Raw genomic sequence first — 22,529 nt, forward strand, 5'->3', positions numbered from 1 at the left:
GTCTGCGAAGCCTCATGCTGGTTCTTCCCTCCTCTCTGTACCCTGGAACCCAAAAGGCTCTAGGCCACTGTCTAAGAGCAAGGGACAGGTCCCTGATGAGAGGCAGGCACCTTCGTGGTGATGTGTAACATTAGTCCGATGCCCTGAACTCAGGCCTAGCTGGTCTCCTCTCCTAAGCTGATGAGTTAAGTTTTAAGCTTGGAATGTTTGTAGATGCTGCAAAATCTCACTATGTCCTTCTCTTGCATTCCTGGGTACCACTGCAGGGCCTTTGTTCAAGCCCTTCCCTCTGCCTGGAGTGCCGGCTCGCCTGCCTCATGCTGACTCATCTTCCCTCTCTTAGCATCACCCCATTTCCTTGGAGAAGCCTTTCCTAACTACTTGGAGGAGCTCCACTCTCCTGCCAGGTCCTCATAGTACTAAATACTATGATTTTGTACCCACTCCATTGTTTGGCTAGAGGCTTCCCCAAACTTTAATCTCCATGAGGGCAGGCTCAGAGTCTGTTTGGGCTCATCTTTGATTTCCTTGTGCCCAGCACAGGACCTGGCATAAAGTGGGCATGCAATAAATGCTGGTTGAACCCTTGTGCTTTACATAAATGAGCTTATTCTTGGTTACATAGCATCATCCCTTGGTATCTGCCGTGGGTTGGTTCCAGGATCCTCTACAGATTTGAAAATCTGTGGGTACTCAAGTTTCTTATGGAAAATCTGTGCTATGCACATCTTCCTGTATACTTTAAATTATCTCTAGATTACTCATAATCCATAACACATTGTAAATGCTATGGGAATATTTGTTCTGCTGTATTTTTAATTCGTATTATTTTTATTGTGGATTTAAATTTTTATTGGTATTTTGTATTTCAAATATCTTTGATCCGTGATTGATGGAATTCACAAAGGGAGAACCTGCAGATGTGTGGACCTATCCATGTGTGGACGAGCATGTGTTTATTTATACTATAATTAATACCTATGGCTTTGATTTCATGATTTTCATACTATAATCAATGCTCAGAACCCACCTTTCCACAGCACTCCTGAGCCACAGGAAGGGGCATGACAGAGCATCCTGGGTAGTGTGACACGGGGAGCCTGGCCAGACTCCCTTCTTTATGCCTGGTTAGCATCTACATCTGAATTCATTCAGCAAGGTCTTTGTTCCCTCCGATGCTCCCCAAGATGAAAAGCAAGTGGCTGGTTGTCTTTCACCTCCATCAACCCTTACGACTAAGGCTGGGGCCCTGGCTTAGAGAGAAGATTCAGGAAAGGGTGACTATGACTCTGCCTGGGGCCAGCACTTAGGCCACAGGACCTTGCTGCCCATCCTGAGACCTCACTATCAATTAGAGGCAACACCTCTGGGCTGTTGAGAACTGCTTTATCTGTCCCACCCCTTCCCCATTAGAGACAAATATCTGGGGCATGTCACACGGGATGTGAAGCTGGGTGGGTTTTCCACTACATTGAAAACAAACAGCGGGGTTCCCCTGAAGAAGATGCTTTGAATCACCCACATACATTCCCACCAAAAGAATGGAGTGCTTGCTGATGAGGGCACCACATGCCTCTTTCTCCCCCTTCACTCTGAAGAGCTGGAATGAGAACACACCTGTATCACGGGGTCTGGGGGGCTTTAAATCACCAACTCAAACCACATGCAGATTCACGCCCCTTTGGAGGAGTGTTCAGTCAGACACCAGTATCTTCCTCCCTGCCACGTGGTCCTTTAAATATTCCACTTCAAAGAGGACCTGGCCAGCGCCCAGGCACCTCTCTCCCATCTTAGGAGAGGATCCTATTCAGCCCTTGCCTTCGGTTGGTTCATCCACTCTGTGCCTCCTTTTTGAAGGAGTAGGCTTGATTCAGTACTTTTGGGACTTGGTGACATTAATGTATCTGTTTTATGTAACACAAAGTCGTTATTAACAGCATCCTAGATCATAAAAAAGGTATAACAAGAGACAAGGAGGATTTTTCCCCCTTGAAGATAATAGCAGTCAGGCTGAAGAAGAGAGGGGTCCTGGAGCTGCGCTCTGATTGGTGACTTACACCCCGCACTGACATTTCTGCAGTTTCATCATAATTCTAAATAATCCATGTGAAAACGGGCAGTTATTTACTGAAGATATACTCACCGCATGTGCCTGTAATACACTGAAGACATAATCTTGGCTCTTGGCGCTGCCTTTTGTGTACCGTGGAGGCAGCAGCTGCTACAAGAGGCTCAGATGAGGCTGTCCAAGACATCTGCAAGGGAAACTGAGTTAGTGGGTGACAAAGTACAAGGGTTTGATAACAGGAATGCTCAAGAAATCCATCTCCGCTGCAGACAGCAGGCAGAGTAGCTAAGTAGGCACATCTGGCCAGCAGCTGAAATACAACCAAGCCACACAGCCTGGACTTGGTCCCTTTTTGTTTTCAAAGCTGGTTCCCATTTTCTCTGGACGAGGAAAAGCACCTTCAGCTATCAAGTGCAGGAGCAGGTCCATGAGATTTGTCCCCCTGTGTTATCAGTGTGCATCAGCAAGGTCTCAGCACCTGGGCTCATGTTTCCTTTTTATGCTAACAGGACAGGGGGAAGAAACAGAATCACATGGATGGATACTGAGTCCAGTTTCTGTCTAGGACCAGAAACCCTGGATTCCCCTGGTCAACTTCACATTTGGAAAATGATCTGAATGTGATTCAAGACACGCCCCCCTCTCTTTTTTTTTTTTTTTTTTTGGTACCAGAGATTGAACCCAGGAACACTTAATCACTAAGCCATATCCCCCAGCCCTTTTTATTTATTTATTTATGTTTTTAATTTTGAAACAGGGTCTCAATAAGTTGCTTAGAGTCTTTCTAAGTTGCTAAGGCTGGCCTTGAACTTGCAATTCTCCTGCCTTAGCTTCCCAAGTCACCGGGATTCCTGGTACGCACCACCACACCTGGCTCAAGATGGTCTCCTTCCTGCCGCTCCATCTAAGCCCACATGACTGCCCTTTACCCCTTGTCTTTCCCTGGGGTAGCAGGCAGGAGATGGTGACAGCCACAGTGATAAAAAGCCAGATCCCTCCTCCTTCTTCTTGGCTCCCTACTGAGGTTGAAAGTCTAAGAGCAAATGTGCAGGGTCAGAGCCTTAATGGGGGTACTGGGCAGTCCATCTCTGCCAGCGCAGAGGCTCCGTGGAATGTTCTGGGACATGATGAGAGGGAGAAGACAAGAAGAACAGCAAGTCTGCCTGGAATGGGGCTCATATCAAATGGGAACATCTGTTTTCCTGGGTTTATGTGACACACACGCCCGCACAGCAACCTGCACAGCTGCACCAAAGCTCAGGGTTGAGGGCCCCTCCCCTACTGACAGCACAGTGTGATTTCAGATTCCACTCCTGGAGTCAGGGTCACAGCTTGGGGAATTTGAAGAACATTCTGTGCAGAGGTTCATGGAACCCTTTCCTCATTTTTGGTAGCCTAATCTATTGAGTTCTGAATCACTGCTTTTCACAAAGTTACTTTGCCTGATGATTTCTGTGTGTGTGTGTGTGTGTGCAGCTTTAAAAATCAGATTTATTCTTCTGAGGCTGTTATTCCATTACTGGTTTTATTGTCTATTTGTGTGGGTGTGATACACAGGAGGGAGAAAGGGGATGTTTGTGTGGATCTGTGAGAGTGGATTTGTGTGTGTGTGTGTGTGTGTGTGTGTGTGTGTGTGTGAGAGAGAGAGAGAGAGAGAGAGAGAGAGAGAGAGAGAGAGAGAGAACAGGAGTGCAACTATGGGAGCCACAAAGGGAACAGTCATTTGGCTCCTTCTAATGCATTTGTCCCTCCCAGAAATGTGTTTTCATGACACATGGCCTCAGATCCAGGCAGGAGAAGGCAGCTTTTCTGGCACATATTATGAATTCCAAAATGTATAATAAATACACATTTTTACAAAAGCAATATGTGTTTTAAAACATAATATATGCAAACAATCTTATAAATCACTAGGCTTGACACAAGTCAGCCGAAGAGGCTTCTGGGGAAATGGGTCTCTGCGTGTGCATGTGTTTTTAATAATGTAAAAATATGTGTAATATATTTGAAAAACAACAGCCAAAAACCCCTTCTACCTGCCAACTTTACCATACTTATTTCCCCAGGGTCGGCTGCATCTTAGATTCTCGGGGAAATAACAGGGGCTTACACGAGAAACAGGAATAGGAATAAGATGTGAAAGCTCCACCCGTCTCTGTATGGATTTCCCTGATGGACTTGACCAGCCCAGGCGTCATATGTCAAAAAAAATATGCATTTTCTGGTCATCATGCAAAGGTTTCTCTAATATCATTGCATAAAGCAGAGAGCCACAGACAGCAAGAGGAACATTCCGTCACGTCCTCTGTTCTGACACACCCCACGGAGCCTGATGCTGTCATGGTGTGTTAAGGGCTAAATGTCAACCCACACTATGAATTTTGTGCCCTTTGTCAGCTGGGACACCCTTGGAGGTTTTTTTTTTTTTTCAGGCACATTTTTAGCATTTAATGGTCTAATGGAGCTCTCCTGGTGGTAGGTAGTAATGGTCACAATGGGATTTCTGCTCTCACAATTACCCTCCACTGGATTCCTTAATCTTTTCAAGTAGTTTTGTGGGTCTCATCTCCTTGTGGGTATTGCATCACAGAGCATCAATATCCTAATCCTAATCCAGGGTTGATGCCTCCATCTCCTCCCACACAACCCAAACTAGCAAAAGGAACCAGAATTTCTCATGTTGCAACCAAATCTTCAACAGAAGAAATCAAACAAATGGCCAGACAAGGTAGTCTATTTATAAGGAATTATAATATAAAGGGCATATTTGAAAAAAAACAACAAAGAATATATGTTTATATGTAGGGGAAAGGATATTCATTTCTGTGTTGTTTGTAATACTGAAAAAATAGAAGCAAAGTAAATTCCCAAGAATGAGAGATTTCTTTCAAAAAATGTAGCACATCTATGCAATGGAGTACTATGCAACAATTTCAGAAAGAATGTTTAGAGACTTGAAAAAGTCTCTAATATATTCAAAATATATTAGGAAATACGAAAACAAGCCTACAAAATAGACCAATTCCATTTGTGCTAACATGTTATTCCTATCATGTATATTTACTTATGACTATAGTGTGCTATACATTCAATATGAATCCATTTTAATATTTTTTATATAATAACACATTTATTATTTTCATATAGTATTTTATTTATGTAAAACTATTTGGAAGAATATCCCTCACAAAGTGAATATTGGCTATCTCTGGAGGAAGGATTCAGAATCATTTTTATTTTCTTCTCTTTTTTTCTGCAATTAATAAAAACTGTTTCTTTTTTAAAAAAATGTATTTTAAAAGTATTTGAGTGGTCTGGGAAAATAAGCTGACAGATGCTGGAAGTTGTGCATAAAAGAAAACAGGCCATAGAAGAAATACTAAGTCAACAGGTGGTGTTACAGTGTGCCTCTGGACTCTAACTCATAGAGAGCTCTCTTACTGGGAGCCCATATTCTGTCACTCTCTGGGCCTCCATTAATTGATAAGTGACCCCAGTAGTAGGGTTAGAGAATTGCAAGAAGAAACCTGTATTGGATTCCAGCCTGTAAGCCCGCACTGATAATCAGAAATGAATCAGGGCCAGACTTGGCCAAAAGGCCTGCTTCCTCGCTGCCCCCTCCGCCCCCACCCCACGTCTGGAGATACCTGTGAGCAAGGGGCAGGGGTTCGGCACCTGTCGGCCCCTCCTGAGTCTTTCTCATTGCAGCCCTCCTTGCAGGCTCCTCATCAACCTCCTCTCTTTTCCCTTGTGGAATGACCTCAGGAAGCAATGCCAAAGAGAGGGTGGGAATAACATGTGAAAATATTTGCCCTAGATCAGGTGCTAGCAAGGTTTCATGGGAGCACAGCAACACTTAGGAATTCACCTTTGTCTATGGCCATCTTTGTTTGACAATGGCAAAGTAGCTGAGTAGTTGAGACAAAAACCATACGGTCCACAGTCCCAAAATATTCACTATCTGGCCCTTTACAAGAAGAGGTTGACCTTTTACTATATCTTTCTTTTCTTTTCTTTTCTTTTCTTTTCTTTCTCCTTTATTTATTTATCATCTGGGATGTAAGATCTCCAAGGGTAGGAACTTGGTTTCCCTGCCAGATCTTTCATTAGCATTAAGGATAGTTCTCGGCACATAGTAAGTATTCATTAGATTGGTATCTAATGAGTGACACTGAACATTCCAACAGCAAATGAAAGCCTTACTCTAGAGGAAAACATAAGCCAAGGAAGAAGATAATCCCATGGAACATTATCACACTGTTAGAGGACAAGGTACCATGTGTTCTACAGGAGATGAGTGATTAAAAAAAATAATAATGAAACAAGGGAGACCACAAAGTTGAAGTAATTGAAGACTAATCAACAGGATCCTGGAACTCACAGAATAGCAAAGACTAAAGTGTGATCAGCTAAAAAGAAACCCTAATGTGAAGAAAAGGCTTAAATTAATAGTGGTGACCACAGAGGGGGACAATAAGACAGGAAATTAAGAGAAAAGTTAATTGATGTGGAAGACAGTCCAAAGAAATGCAACAAACAGAAATAGAGCAGAGAATCCACAAAGAAAAAAATTTAAAGATAGAATAATGAATAGGGCAGAATAACCAATAATCAATATTTCCCTAAAATAAATATCAGTATTTCAGAAAAAACTCAATTGCTAATTTGTAGAGAAATACTAACCTTAAGCTATATTCTGGTTACCAAATTTAACCTAGGATGCAAAAGAAAGTGTATTTAGATTATTAGGCAGAATATGCAAGTCACAAGCAAGGAGATAGGATGGAAATCAATCAGCCTTTTGGCTTTGCCAAAGCAACATGTATTGACAGACCTGGGACATGCCAACATGGTGCTAGGGTAAATAAATGCAACAAGAATAGGGAAAAAGTAAAGAAAGAGAAGTTTCTCAACATTTCCAAGCAACTAACTAGAATAATGAGCTGGGCCTGGTGGTACCTGCCTATAATCCCAGTGGTTTGGGAGGCTGAGGCAGGAGGATTGTGTGTTCAAGCCAGCCTCAGTGACTTAGCAATGCCCTCAGCACCTTTTCATACGCCCATTGGCCATTTGTATGTCTTGTTCAAAAAAAGTATCTATTCAGGTCCTTTGCCTATTATTTTATAGTGTTCTTTGGGTTTTTTTGCTATTCAGTTGCATGAGCTCCTTATGTGTTTTGGATATTTACCCGTCATCCGAGGGATGATTTGCAAATATTTCTTCTTACTACACAGGCTGCCTTTCCATTTTGTTGTTTTTTTTTTCTTTTGCCATATAAATTTCTTAGTTTGTTACAGTCCTACTTATTTATATGTTTGCTTTTTTAAATTCATTTATTTATTTTGCCTGTGTGCTGTGTGTGTATGAGTGGTATATTTTTTAAAAAAATTATTGCCAAAACTTTTTCTTTGTTTTCTTCTAGAACTTTTATGGTTTCAGGTCTTAATTTTAAGTCTTTAATCCATTTGGGGTTGATTGTTGTGGATGGTATAACACAAAGGCACCGTTTTATTCTTTGGCTTATAGATATCTGATTTTCCCAGCACCATTTATGGAGGAGACAATTCTTTTCCTGTTTGTATTCTTGGCACCCTTGTTGGAATTAAGTTGATCATATAAATGGGTTTACTTATGGGTTCCCTCTTCTGTCCCATTGGGCTATATCTGTTTTCCACAAGGTTTTCTAGTATGCAGAGTTGCTATCAGTAGATTATAGGAGCATCTTAGGTACTTTTTATTGTGGTCTCTGATTTGTGGAACTGGTGATTATACCTTTGGCTCAGGTGCAGAACTCAGTTCTAGAGGACCAGGGTTAGTATTTCATGCACTTCCTTCAAGCCACAGCTCTCTGTTCTCATGTTTGAAACCTGTTTTTCCTGAGAGATAGTTTCCAGTGCCTGCCAAGCTTCTAAGTACAGAAATTATTATTGAGAAAAAAATATTATTGAGAAAATCCCAAATACAGATATATGCATCATCTGGCTATCCATTGACCAAAATCTGATTGCTATCTGTTTCTCAGTTTTCTGAAAACTCCTTGGAGGGGAAAACCAATACTCACTGGAATCTTCTAGCTTAAAATTCATACAAAAATGAATTAACTCTAAAGTGAAAGAAAAAACGTCTGTAAGATAAGATGACTAGCATCTTAATTTGTGAAGGTTTCCATTGGACTATATAAACAGAGAGGCTAAGGAAGTTGTATTAACTGAGAAGGATGGGATTGTCTCCCACTTGGGAAGATGGTAAAAGAGAAAAAAAGGTAGAAATTCCTTGAAGTTATCTTCAGAGCACAACTCTTCTCCTTTGTCTTGAACACTGTCCCCAACAAACAAGCTGGGACTGGCTGTGACTATCTGAGATTATAATTCATAACATGATAATGATGAAGTGACTTAACAGGAGATTCCCAGAACCATCAACAACAAAAACCTCATTTTAACTAAGAAGAATATAAAGATTCACATTTTTATAATTACTCAGTTTGAGAAACTTCTTCCGTGGGTTCAAATGATCATTCACTAAATTAATGAAAAAGATTAAATTGCCCAAAAATGTCTCCTTTAAAACACAAAAATTGAAAAATATGGGCTGGGTTTGTGGCTCAGCAGTAGAGCACCTGCCTAGCACATGTGAGGCCCTGGGTTCAATCCTCAGCACCACATAAAAATAAATAAATAAAATAAAGGTATTGTGTCCACCTACAACTAAAAAATAAATATTAAAAAAATTGAAAAATACATTTCTCTTTCCACAATAAGGCAGATGAATTTGAAAAGAATGAATTAGAAAATTATCAGTGACTGCTCCCCCAGCTTTTATTAGGTGTGTTGGTGACCTACAAACAGAAATGCTTTCACTACAAAGTCATAAAAAGTGGATCCAACCTACAATTTGGGGAGTTATTCTCCTCTATAAACAGCATACCCTAAGGAAAACACTTTGGTACTTTTAGATTTTAATAAAAATTTCCTGTCCCTTGTAAGAAAAACAAATAGGAGCTAAAAGCCAAAGCAACCTGGCCTTGCTGTGGGACTCCAGAGTCACAGTGCTGCCCTTGAGAATGATTTGTCATCCTAGGCAAGGTTGGTATTAAGTAAAGCTGGGGTGACTTTCAGTTCATTCTGAAAATTAAATATTTTCATTAGATAGAAAACAAGGACATCAACATGCAGTTTGTCAGCCTTGAAATTTGTCACGATTAAAATGCTGAGATTGTGCCAACTGCGTTTTATAAATCAACTTAGCAAGTGTTTGTCAAGACCTTAGCAAGTCCTTTTGAGAAAAATCAAAAAAGGTTTGAGGCATAAGCGTTCATCTGAGGGAACCCAGCAATGTGTTTAACAAAAGCAATTCAGAATACCCCAAACACACTGTGTGATTTACCTGGTTTCTCGGTTTCTGTAGAATCCCTCCATTGAGAAGCTCATGGGTACATTTTTGACCTGTTCTAATCAACGGAAATTGGTCCTCAACTTTAGAAGGTAGGAGGGAAAATGGCAGAGGATGTTGCTAAGGATTTGCAGGCTTCTAAGTAACCCTGATTAATTCCACCTGATGCAGCGTTTGAGCCATCCCCAAAACATCACTTCCCCTCAAGTGAACAAAGATTTCCTCCATTCATGGAAAATTTGACACTTGCTTTAAGTGATTCCCCTGTGAGCGTATGAGGATTTTCTACTTTTGAAAAACAATGGGAATGACCACAGCTGAGATATTAAGATGACTTCACATTTGAGAACCAAAGAAACCATTTTACTCTGAACAAGTATATCAAAACCTCATGTTACACACCTTAAACATATACCCCCCAAAAGAGAAAATGTGCAATAAAAAAAAGAGCCAAAGAAATGTGGAAGGTATAATTTCCTTGGATTTTTATTGATTCCCATATTAGGCAAACTGCACCATGTAAGTGATAATACTGTAAGAAATGCAATATGGAAAATCAATTACCTCTTCAATGTCTGGCTTCCCGAATCAGACAGCACAAACAATTTGAGTTAGTGTGTTTAAGATGGATTAGAGAATATATATTACACAATCTTTTATGTAAAAAGAAAAAAAAGGAGCTAAAAAATATGGCCTGGAAGCTTCATCATCTAAGAAGTCCCCAACATCGTCCTTGCCCAGTCCTCACCCTCACTGTTGTCACCAACTTCAGAGTCAGGTGTGGAGCAAAGGTGGCCTATGGATTAAAGGCTCCAAAAGTCTCACTATAGTATTGAGCAAAAGCATAGAGGGAGTGTTTTGCTCATGAACGGGGAGTTTAACACATTGGAGTTTCTAGTTATAGAAACAAACTCACACAAATTCTCCAGTGAACAGTGGCCATATGAACTTGCTCCTGAGCACCCACCAACCATTGTCACCTGATGCTTTTAGATATAAATATGGATTCCTACCAAGATGCCAGGGCATGGTAAATTCACACATTCACTCACCCCACTTCTTCTCTAATCTATAATAAGCCATCAGAAGAGGCAGTGTAATATGCAGCTGGACTCAGAAGCATGATAAATATGCGCGTGGAACAGACAAGTGATGACTAAGGCTGAGTGGACCCACCAGAATCTCCATCCAGAGACAGACAATGACAACGGGAGAGAGAGAGAGAGAGAGAGAGAGAGAGAGAAATGAACCTTACATTTAAAATGAGCCTGTGTGCCAAAATTCCAAACCACATGAAAAAATCTAAAGTCAATAGAATGAATGAAGTCTACGGTTAGAACATGGATGTTCTATAGATGAAGTAAATGATCTGAAAGAGTCTGATAAGAAATTTGAGTTAGCATGTTTAAGATATTCAAAGCTGGGGCTGGGGATGTAGCTCAGTGATAGAGTGCTTGTCTAGCATGTGTAAGGCACTGGATTCCATCCTCAGCCCCACATAAAAATAGATAAATAAGATAAAGGTACTATGTTCAGCTACAACCAAACATATTTTTCAAAGTCAGCTAGGTTTATATCCACTAAAACTAAACAAGAATAAATATGTTTTAAAGCTGAATTCAAACTATTATCTGGGAGTAGGTACAAATAAAGCAAAAAAATTGAATGTGAAAAAATAATTAAAAATCTTGAAAAACAAAAAATTTAAAAGTCATTCTAAAAATGATCTCTGAACTTGATACACACAATACTCCTCAATGCATACAGTTAATGATCTCTAAAAATAGATTTTGAGACACCGCATATTATTAATAGGTTCAGAAAAATAATAGAAAATGGTAAATTTCATATAATTAAATTTTTAATTTTTTATATGAAGATGCTCTATAAACAAAGCTAAATAATAATAATTCTACAACAGACACATAATAAGAAACCAACAAAAAATGTAAAGCTAGTAGATAGAAAGGTTATTTTTAAACAAAAGAAAAATTATATTAACTTGAAACTACTCAGCAGTAATAGTTACTGAAGACAGGTGAATAGAGTACTAAAAAAAATTAACTGTCAATATACACTTAAATACCCAGTTAAACTACTTTTTAAGACTAAGGGGAAACTAAAGTTCTTTATAGTTAAGTATAGATTAGGTGTTTAACATCCTGTGAGTTTTAAGAGAACTATTAATAGAACCTAGAGCAGATTCAAAAAGAAGTAAGAAAAAAAAGATAAAGTAAAATGTCAATAAATTTAATTGACTGCTTACTTTTTAAAACAATTTTGTGTTTTAAAATTAAAATGATAGGCAGCATTGTCAGGCTGGAGAAGGAAAGATTTCAAAGAATAAAATATTTTATAATGCTCAGGACTATGATAGAAATACTACATGTCTCTTAGCTTTTGTTATAAAAATCTACAGTTAATAATATATGTTTTTAAAAGTAAGGCTCATGGCTAAAATAATAGATCTACAATAGTTCAAATAGTTCAAAACCAGTAGTGATCAATATGACCAAAAATCTGTTGTTAAAAAAACTAGGAAATGTTGTGCGTGCAGTGGGGCACGCCTGTAGTCCCAGTGGCTCAGGAGGCTGAGGCAGGAGAATCGAGAATTCAAAGCCAACCTCAGCAACAGTGAGGTGCTAAGCAACTCAGAGAGACCCTGTCCCCAAATAAAAAACAAAATAGGGCTGGGGATGTGACTCAGTGACTGAATGCCCCTGAGTTTAGTCCTCAGTACCAAAAAAAAAAGTTAAATATATATATATATATATATATATATATATATATATATATATATATATAGAGAGAGAGAGAGAGAGAGAGAGAGAGAGTTGAGAGACACACACACACATATTTAATATACATATATGAAAATATAAAAATCTGTATATAGAAAAATTAATAGCAAAAAAATGAGGAGGAGGAAGAAAGGAAGGAAGGAAGAAACAATTTTAGAAAATGAATCTTAGCGATGAATAAAGGATTTAAGTACAGAAAAATTAAAATTTGTAGGAGTCATAATTTTATGCTAACAAGTTTGAGACAGAAAAAGCTTATAGAAAACCTAGAAAAATATGAAGTACCTTCTTCTCCAGAAGAAATGAAAATATTAGCAGTTTAAAATTTGAATATATAATCAAATCTCTCATCACAAAAAATAGTAAATTTAGAAAGGCTTACAAATATTTACTAAAATATAAGGAACTGAAAAATCCCTAATAATCTATTTCAGAGAGTAGAAAGAAAAATATGGCCCAGTTCATTTTATGAGGCTAATATGATCCCCAAATCTGGCAAGAACAAAATAAGAAAATACAGCAAGGAACCAACCTCATTTATGAACCCAGTTGTACGAGTTCTAAATGAACAAACAAAACTAGCAAATCAAAATCAGCATTAGATAAAATATAGAAATGCATATTAATGAAGATGAATTATTTTCAGGAGTGCAAAAATGATTTAAATTCAGAAGAGGGATAATATGATCTATCATGTTAACAGATAAAAGAAACACACTGTATCATATAGAAAAAAATGATTCAGTTAAATAAATTCTTGTTCAGGGTGCTAACCTAGACATCAGGAAATTCTTAAGCCAATAAAGGGTATCAAAAGATATATATATATATACAACAAATCTCATAATTATAGCATTCCATTAGAGTCATTCTCTTTTGGTAAAGAAAATTAAGAAAATGACACTGGTAATTATTGTGACATAAATATATAATCTACGAAATTTCAGGGAAGGGTTTTGGAAGAGTAATAGAGCAGATTGTCCCTATCCACTTATCAAAACAGATTAAGAAGCAACAATAATTAAAGTAATTTTGTACTGTTAAAGAAATAGAATCAAAATAGAATCCAGAAATAAACCTAAACATGAAATAAAGATCAAGTTAGTAAAGAAGAGATGGATTACTTAATGAAGAGTATAAAACACCTGGCTAAACATCTGGAAAGAAAATCAAGTGGCATCAGTAAACCCAAATAAATTCCAGATGGATCCGAGACTTTAAAGGGACAAAAGCATAAAAGTTACAGGAGAGAATACAGGTGAACTTGAGTTCCTGAACAGGACACACTTTTTAAAACAAACATAAAGACCAGAAGCCACAAATGAGAAGATCAATAAATTTGGCTATATACAAACCAATAACACTAAACAACCCAATACAAAAATAAGAAATGCAAAAACATCAGTGTGATATCAAAAGTCAACATCTATTGGTAATAATGCAAAAGTTTGAGAGTATAAATTCCTGGCAAGGGATTCTCTCATTGTGCTTTGTAAGAATACAAAGAATGTAATTTTTAGAGGACAATTTGGTAATAACTATAAAAAATTTAAATGCACATATTTTGTATCCAGTGTTCCAGCTAGGAGGAATTTGTAGATATGCACACACATACACGGAGATACTTGTTTAAGCATTATTTTTAAATAGACAGAAAAGTCACATATATGGCAAAGAGAGGACTGAATTTTAAAAGAATAGTGTACCATAAGGTGGATTACTACATGGCCTTAAATAAAAGGGGACAAATCTGAACAAACAGGTACAGAAGAACCTGCAGTTTACATTCCCGAGTAAAAACATACCAAGTGCAGAGAAGTGCACTTTAGTATGAATATTTTGAGTAAAAAGAGGCAGAGAAAGGGAGAGAGATGTGGATGGATTATATATATATTGAATTAAGTGTATTTTATATATAAATTTTGATTGCATATGCATGGAAAAGTTTTCTGAACAGATACTTTGTAGATGACCTACTGAGAGTAGTGAGGATTTATTTTCATCTTATGGCTTCCTGTTTTTAAGTTGAATTTGCTAACCACATGGTAAATTTTTTTTTAATTTTCATATCCATCAAGGGTGACTCAGGTAGTAGATTTGTGGGCTACTCATTTTCTTTATATTTTAATAAATTTTTTCAGCTAGTTCATGGCCCTTGTATCTATGCTTTATTTTTTCTCTGTTAGATAGAATTTAGATTGCTTTCTGCGCATCCTCTTGCAGAGGTGAACCCCAGGAATGTTACCAAATGAGGGTTCCGACACTCTTATCTGTTTAGCCTATTTGCTCATATCAGCTTAGAGATTGATAGAGTGTTACAGAGCAAAGAAATTGTGTCATGTCTAGTGGTACTTTTACCCCAGGGATCAAGAGACCCCTTAAAAAATGCTGATGTTGATGGGCTATATGTGTACAATACTAATAATAATGATATTTCATTATCAAAAAATGATTTGCCTATATCAACTGATGTTTCTAGTAAACCTGTTTCTTTTCACTTCTCCTAAAGTAACTACTGGGAATGACTTTCGGCTCATGGAGGACAATGATTGTGTTTTTGTTTTGTGTCCTTAGACGCCAGCACAGTGCTGAGCACAAATTAGATGCTCAATGAATATTGGTGGGAAAAGATAAATTAGAAGCTAAGGACTTTTCTTACTTCCATTGGCAACATGTTTGCATCAGGAGATTATCTCAAGTGTCATATTTATTGATTTAACAAGCACAAATTGAGCATTATTTTATACACAGTTGTTTTTTGGAATAACAGACCTCAAACTGTTTTGCTTCAAAGACCATTAACATTTCACAAAAAAGGGGGGGAGAAGCAAATATAGGATACCCAATATTTTATTTTGCAATATAAAATAATTGTAAAATATTTTCTGTAGTCTGTTTTCACTACCATGCTTTAATGAAAGGGCACTGAGTAGCCCTCTCCAAATGGAAAGGCTATAATCTTAGATTAAAAACCAGTCTTTTGGGCTGGGGGTGTGGCTCAGCAGTAGAGCACTCGCCTAACACGTGCGTGGCCCTGGGTTCGATCCTCAGCACCACATAGAAATAAATAAAATAAAGGTATTATGTCCAACTACAACTAAAAAATAAATATTTTTAAAAAACGGTCTTTAAATAAATAAATACGATGAGCTTTCCCTTTTTGTTTTATTTTTTTCCCTACTTGTGCCTTAGATTGGCAAAACTATCATCATGGCTGAGTGTGGTCCCACAGCCTGTGTGACTTTGGCTGGTTGCTCATCTTCTCCAGGTGCAGGTTGCTTGTCTGTAAACCAGACATTCCATAAATGTTGGCTGGCGTTGTTTTTGTGGATGATGATATTGTTGTCTGAGAACCAACTCTGGAGAGACTAAGAGGAAATGAAAACCTCGTTTCTTCCCGTAAGGACTCCGCATCTGAGGAGACAAACAGGAGATGAGGGAATGGCCTCCGTGAGGTCTGAATCAGCCAGGATGTGACTCGGTCCTTGATCAAGGCTGCCTGGGTAGCTTTCAGTCATCTAATTCCCTCTTCTTTTGAAAGCAACTTGGCACTTCCTGTTGTCCATTTTACAGACAAGGAACTGAGGCCCAGGGGAGCTCAGTGATTTGCAGAGGTGAGATTCTGGCCCAGTTCTCTCTGACCCAAAAGTCTAGCTGCAGTGTCGACTCAGGCATCTGCCCTGAGCTCTTGCCCACTGGCCCTGCTGCCCCCATGAGTGAGTAAGTGGTCTGGGTGTAAGCTGGAAGGCCCAGAGAGGCCACTGAGGGGAGTGAGCAGGGTAGGACCTACCCCAGGGTGGCAGAGGGGACCACAGGGTCCAGCAAAGCCTGTGGGACACCTTGAAATAGGGAGGGCCTGAAAGCAACAAGAGTGGCTTGGAGGGAAGCAAAAAGGGTCCATTTGAAGGGTTGATGCTAAAACAAGGACTCATCGGTGGCCAGATTCCTGGCTTCTAGACTACTACGTGTGGTCATTAGTGGACACTCCATAACCATGCCCCAGCCCTGGGGCACTTTTCACTCAGTGCCAAGTTCTACAAAATGCCAAGGCCAGGGCCATACCCCAAACAAATTAAATCACAACCTTTGGGGTGAAATGCAGCAGGAGCGGGTCCAGGTTTGGGGAGAACGTCTTAAAATGAAAAACATTACAAAACAAAATTGCCAACCAAAAAGAAAAAGAAAAAAAATCGCAGGCTTTGAATTTTTTTAAATCAAGAAAGAAACCATACAAATTGCCAAAACCCAGGCCTTTCACTTCTGAGATCCCCTGGATTGTCCTGATTGCAACCTGGCTTCCTCCCCTCTCCATCTAGAATACTCTATAACTCCCATATCTCCCAGCTCTCAAAGAGCACCATGCAAATGAGATCTTGAAGCTTGAGTCTCATTGGTTTGAAGGTAAACCCTCCTCCAGTCCTAGGCATGTCCATTTTATAAACTCTCCACCTGGTTCTCACAAGCAGTCTGATCAGGACCACTAACTTCTATACAGAAAATAATGAATACCCTCCACTGGGCAGAAGCTGTTTCAAGGTGGTGGATCCGCCCTCAGGTTTCAACATCTCTCACCATTCACCACACCCTTGAGCTGTGTCCTCGTGGAGTATGAGCCTCCACCTTCCCTCCATGAACCATCGAATGTCTATCGAAGGATCTGCTGTGGATTTGACCCTGCGCTATGAGGGCTGCAAAATTCAGACCCTGCCCTGAGATGAACTCTACGTAGAGGAGAGTTCACCAAGCAGTTGGGCTTCTCTACCCACCTCCCTGATTGCTGCTGTTTTGCCTTTTCTGGGCTCCACACTTCTAGGCATATAGGTGGGATTTGACAAATCCTAGAAAAATAAGTTGCATAAAAACTTTCTTCAATGAAAACCTGGACTACCAGGGTCCAAAGTGATTTTTAAAATTAATTATAGCATGATGCTTAGAATAACTAAGATTTTTAAGCCACTGTGACTTGCCTATGCTGATGGCAATGCAAAATGGTGCATCCACTTTGGAAAGTATTTGGCCAGTTTCTTTCTCATAGAGCTTCACACATGCACAAAGACCAAGCAGGCCCACTGCTAGGAATCAGTGGAAGAGAACTAAAAATATATGCCCACAAGAGATTTGTACATGAATGCTCAGAGCAGCAGCATTCCTAGTAGCTAAAGGTGGAAACAATCCAGATGTCCATCTGCTGGGAAATAAACTTGGCACATCCTTACCAAGGAATACTACTTATCCATTAAAAGGTACCAATTGCTGATACTTGGGACACCATGGGTAGATCTCTTTAAGTGAAAGGGACCCTCACACCAACAAAAAGTACTTACAGATTCTACCTATAGGACATTCTGGGAAAAGCAGAATTATAGAGACAAAACTCAGATCCATTGTCACCTGGGCTGGGCGAGTGAAAGGGCATCTACAAGAAAAGGGCGTGAGGAGGTTTTAGACAGTAGAGCCACTCTGTACCTGGATTATGGTGGTGGCAACGTGACTGTTTACATTTGTCAAAAATCATTCAACCAGACACTTTAAAAGGGAGAATTTTCCTGAATGTAAATGATACTGTAAACATCCAGACTTAAATTAAAAACAATAATAATAATAAAAAATCCTAAAGTACTTAAATGACAACTACCAAATTAGGACAAAGGGTGCTTTCCTGGAGTACAAACAGGTGCCAGGCTAGAGGGTGTGGCTTGGAGGAAACAATAAACAAAGAACTTGCAACCCCAAAGTGGGGTGAGCCCAGGTCTTTATTCCCATCCTTGTGTCCACGTGGCTTCTTGTCCCCAGTGGTAGGCACTGAGATAAGCTGGGCCTCTGAACATCTGTGGCAAGTTCCTGGGCCCACCCAGTTCGTAGGTGCCCCACTGAGTAGCAGCTTGGGCTGCCCGCTGCTTGCTGCCCCCCTTGGCAGGAAACTTGCATTCAATGAGAGCAACCAGGCCCCGGTCCAGGCCTCCCCTGGGTCTCCATGGTTATCCCTAAGCAAGGGGAGAATGCAGTGTTTCGGGTTGCACCAACCCCTCATTTTAAAACAAAAGTTTGATGAAAGGGCAGGTGTGGCCCGGAGCCCTCTGTGATTAGCTGTAATTCTTGGCAGAGTGCTACATGCTTATTCTTCTGAATTAGCACAGAGCACAAGGCATTTACCATGGTGCTAATTGCTATTGGATGAAAACAAGCAGTCCCAGTATGTGGGCAGGAGGCTCGACAAAACAGATGCCAGAGCCATTCAGAGCCATGCCCTGCACCGTGCGCTGTGCCGGGGGCTGAGAACCATTCTATCGAAATGTCAGTCTCCTGTGGGTCGGGCAGGAAGTGCTTCTAGCTGGGTAACTGACAACCGCACCCCCTCCGCCTCCCCTGCTGTACTCGGGGTACTTGCATTCGGTCCTGTTGTCCATGCATCCGTAGAGTTGGACAGGGAGATCGTGCCACATCTTAAGCTTCTCCCCCAGAGCTCTGCAGACCAGTGAATTCCCTCCTCCTAAAGGGACGCCCGTGCTCTAGCAAAGCCAACATAGGCCAAGAGCAACTCAGACCACCAGACTTCTTGGCAAATCCAATCTCGGAAAAACAGTAGGCTTCCTTCCACTCACTTGTTATGGAGTGAAAAAGATCTATGCACTTCTATTCCTTGTTTCTTCTTGGCTTCCCAACCATCAATAGAGACGTATGGAGATGGAAATGTCTAGTAAATCAGACCCACTGACCTCCAGTGGGGTTAGTAACAGCATTAATATCACTGTCCACTTTGTGTAACACATACCTGGGGAGTGAGGAGGGGACCTTGGGAACTAAAAAACTAAATACCCTTCGTCATGGTTTTCACTTACTTCTCCTTTAGTTAAAAATAAAACTGGGGAAAAATAAAATGAGAGGAAAGTTCACTTACTGGAGCTTTGCTTATTGCTGTAGGGATGCCTAGAAGCAGTGGTGCAGAGTCTCTCAGGACCTTCTGGTAAACAGAGTTTGCTCCCAGGAGTCCAGCCCAGCTTCTCCTCCTCAAGGTACCCCAGACCAAGCACACTGATGGGGGCTTTGGCAGCAAAGGGTTGCAGGAGGCAAAGCTTTCATGGCAGATAGTCAGGGCTCAGAGGTACAAAAAAAACATGCCTATAGCAAAGAGCCCACCTCCTGACAGATAAAAGTACCCATGATTTAGTGAATTATGGCATAATACCAAATAAATACAGATCTGAGCCCGGTTAATCAGCACCAGTGACCACCCTGTCTGCCCAAATTCCATCTCTCCCAAACCTCGTCAAACCATGGAAACCTAGCTGCCTGGTGGTGTTGGGAGTGGTCATGAGGAAGCCATCTACTCCCTGTTTATACAAGAGGACATCCCCCACCCCCAAGAAACCTGTGTCCTGGACCCAAGATGGAGTCACAAAGGGAATGGATATTTTACAAGAGTCAAAATGGCAATTGAATAAAACACTCGCTTGATGGAGTAGAAAGATGGATGAGAACCTCCTTTTCTTTCTTCTTTCCTCCCCCTAATCCCAGTTAACTTCTGCCATAGACATTTCTCCCCTGTTCCATGACACCTTACTCCTGAGGTCCTCATAGAAATATAAACAACCCATAAGTCATGTTTTTGCTTTTTCTCTTCCATGCACTTGGCCACAGGTGTGCCCTGGAAGACATGTAACAGAACTGGAGTGGAGATACCTGAATTCAAATTTCCTATCTACCTCTCAGCTTCCAAATAATCATGGCTAAGCCCCCTAAGCTCTTGGAGTCTGTCTTTGCATCCGTGAAATGGGGCTGTGTTGATGCACATCACTTCTTCATAGAAGATTGTGAGAACTCTGGGTGACCTTACCTTTCAAGATGCTTGTTTTTGGATCTGTTATCTTGTATGTTATCTTGCATGTAGTAAAAATGTATAGTCATTCTTTAAATTTGTGACAGTTCTGCACCCCCACACACATACACCAAAAAAATGCAAAATTTGCAGGATGGGTTTATAAAAGTACTGGAACTCAGAAAAGAACTCAGCCTGAACCACCTACTAGGTGCAGGCTGGGAGCACTCTCTTTGCTTTTAAGGCCTAAAGGTTACATTTGCATCAAGGTCCTGCCACCATTTGATAAATGGTAGAGCAGCTAGATCTTTCCCTTGAACAACATCAGTCCCATTGCCGTAGAGTAAGTGGTTTCTTTTCAGAATTGACTGCTGAATTGCTGCGTCTCCTCCAGTCTCTGTTAGAGATTGAGAAAGTGGTCAAGTTTGGGAAACTCCTGCTGGAAGACGAAGTGGCTCCTGACACCCACACCCTGCAGCTGTTCCCATTTTCATTCGTGGCCTGGGAACTCTTGCTTTCCTTTCCAGGACCCTTTAGGCTTTGGCCAGCAAAGCAGAACACCCCTCCTGAATAGAACCCCAAAGCACCTTCCCCCATTGCCAGTCACAGGGCTAGCACAGATCACCGTAGCCACTGTTACGCAAATGTCCAGAACCTTCTAAGTGGATGCTGTCCATTTGGGATAGAAAAGTGACCAGGGAAATTCCAGAGGGGCTGATGAGATCACAGGCCAGAGTTTCCAGGTGATGACACAAATTTCCTTATCCCTCTCCTAAAATACCTCTCAAAAGTACCCAGTACCCCACGGGCACCTCGGCTTATGCCAAGAGTCTGATGTTCACATGAAACACCTCAGGGTCAGGGGATGACAGAGTTCTGAAAACCGTGTCCATCAACAAGTGAGGCTGCGAGGGGAGGAACCCTGGGGAGAAAGAGACAGCGGCAGAGTTGACCCCAGCTTACCTCATGTTTAGTCACCTTTTTCATTGCTGTGACCACGATGCCTGACAAGAACAGCTTAGAGGAGGAGAAGTTGACAGGGACTCCTGGCTTCCGAGGTCTCAGTCCATAGATGGCTGACTTCATTGCTCCGGGCTCAGGGAGAGGCAGCACCTCATAGGGGAAGGGCCCAGAGGAGGAAAGTGCTCACCTCATGGCAGGCTCAGGAGGCAGAGAGAGATGCAGGGGCCACCAGGAAAACGAACCCTTCAATGGCACACCCTTGCTGACCCACCTCCTCCAGTCTTGACCCGCCTGCCTACAGTTACCACCCAGTCAGTCCATTCAAACTAGAATGGACCCATAATGCAATCATTCCTCCGCTGAACAGTCCTGTGTTAATGGGAGCTTTGAGGGTAGCACCTCATATCTGAACCCCAGCACCTCTTCCCCAACTGCCAGTCTGCAGGTTTCGGGGCCCCAGCAGATTCTACCTTTGTCTCTGAAATCAGGTCATTTCTTTGCCTGTGTGTCCATGGCCTTCTAGTAAAAGGAGGTGCCGAAATATCCAAAGATTCTGATTGAGAGACTCTTGGGACTTTTGACAGGTGCTTAGCATGTCTAGAATCATCTATGTGAGGACAGTTGGGAGGAAAATATAAGAGAGAAAAAATGAAAAGATACCCAAATTTGAAGGGAAGAGGAATAAGTGGAGGGTATAGGCATGAAATTTAATTGGAATCAAGAAACCCTTCATTTATTTCTGGAAATGGATAGGATTCCTTGAAGGCATTAGGGCGGGGTGGAGCTATTAGAGTAAAAGGGGAAATGAGGGAGGGAAGGAGGACAGGGATTCTGTGACCCAATCCGTAGCCTCATTTTGTAGGATATGAGCCTGTCTCACAGCACCTTCCCACCACAGCCAGGGAAGCACCTGCCTTCTTGATCCTACAGAAATAATTTATTGATAGTGTGATATGTGTGATCTATAGCAGGGGTCTGCAGTCTGTGGAGAAAGGGGGGAGACAAAAGGGTTTCTGCAACCAGGGCCTTGAACCCATTTCTCTTGCTATAGCTGCAGAAGAATGATGGTCTGGGGCTTTGGAGGACACAAATTTTTCTATCCCTAGGTAGTGTCCTGGGCAGAAGCAGTAGGATCATGCTACTCATAGGTGGGGAGAGAAAGTTCATCTTGGTAGAGAATTGGTCACCCAAGACTTTCTAGGTGTGATTTGTAAATGTGGTCTCATTGAAGAGAGGCCTCATTAGGTTTGTTATCAGGTAGCATTTGCTGTGTAACAAACGACTCTGAAATTTGTAACTTAAAATAGCAATCTTTTATTATTTAGCTCATTATTCTGTAGGTTGGCTGGGATGGATAGACAGCTGGGGCAGGAAGATAGTATTGGGACCAACTCAGGGGATTTCTGTGATCTCTTGGTGGCTTCATTGGGATTGAGTGATCTACAGGACCTCACACGTGTATCTGGCAGTTGACTGGGGCATCTAGAAT

Source organism: Urocitellus parryii (assembly GCF_045843805.1).
Source record: "Urocitellus parryii isolate mUroPar1 chromosome 13 unlocalized genomic scaffold, mUroPar1.hap1 SUPER_13_unloc_14, whole genome shotgun sequence".
NCBI lineage: Eukaryota > Metazoa > Chordata > Mammalia > Rodentia > Sciuridae > Urocitellus > Urocitellus parryii.